The sequence below is a fragment of the Montipora foliosa genome, chromosome 10, assembly GCF_036669935.1.
Source record: "Montipora foliosa isolate CH-2021 chromosome 10, ASM3666993v2, whole genome shotgun sequence".
Classification (NCBI taxonomy): Eukaryota; Metazoa; Cnidaria; class Anthozoa; order Scleractinia; family Acroporidae; genus Montipora; species Montipora foliosa.
This window is the reverse complement of record NC_090878.1, coordinates 18,714,805-18,715,611: the sequence shown is the minus strand read 5'-3', so window position 1 is coordinate 18,715,611 and position 807 is coordinate 18,714,805. Positions and strand designations below refer to the sequence as shown.

Below are 807 nucleotides of genomic sequence, written 5' to 3'. Positions count from 1 at the left end.
TCACTGTAGGCGTGCCAGCATGCAGCATCCATTCGAGTTTCGACAGTTTTTGTCTAATATGTTAACGCACAGTTTGGAATGCTCTGCTTCCTGCTTTTGTAAACGCTGATTCTGTTGCTGCATATCATCAAAAACTTTTAATCCATCACACCAGTGACACACTCGGCTAACGCCTCGTGTTCCACAAAATTTCATATGCGGTCTTATTGACTAGTTTCACTTATTAACTTTTCTTTTTGAGGGGGCGGGGTGGATATTTACATAAAAACAATCTTGGGACTGTATCATGCTTCAGTGAACTGAATATCCATTGTTTTCACGCGGTTATTCAGTTGTGAGTGAAGCACGCAGGCAAACAATCTACCGATATTGATGCTCACTCTGTTCCAAGGAGAGTATTGCAAGGTAAGCTTAATTGAATATTCTCGCCTACTGTGTGAAGTTAATTATTTGTTTGTTGTGTGATAGAACTGTCCTGCCTTCTCTACTTTACTTGTACATCGAGAAAGTAAGTTAATTTAAGTCACTTAAGTTTAGATGAAGTAGAGTAAATTTCAGTTTTCTTACCCGGTTAGATTCATCAAAACGGACGAGGGTCTCACGAAACAAAAAATGAGTGCCTAAGAATGAATTGAAGAATTCTGATTCTGTTATGTCTCATCGGCTTTAAAGTCACACTCAAAGCTAAGCAAGGCTAGAGCTTCATATATTTGGGTTCCTTTTGCAACCTTAAGCCTCGCTAGACTAAATCATCAGTTTTTAGGAGCAATGGAAGAATCAACCATTTGGAGTAAACAGTCATCGTTC

The 807-nt window shown here is 39.0% G+C and overlaps 1 protein-coding gene across 1 annotated transcript in view; it reads left to right on the top strand.

Moving 5' to 3' along the window:
• The first annotated feature begins 356 nt into the window (after positions 1 to 356).
• LOC137974454 (uncharacterized) overlaps positions 357 to 807 on the top strand; it is a 15,418-nt gene continuing 14,967 nt past the window's right edge. The window contains exon 1 of the mRNA XM_068821461.1: positions 357 to 405. The gene's annotated coding sequence lies outside the window, so the exon portion shown is untranslated. The remainder of the gene's footprint in view (positions 406 to 807) is intronic.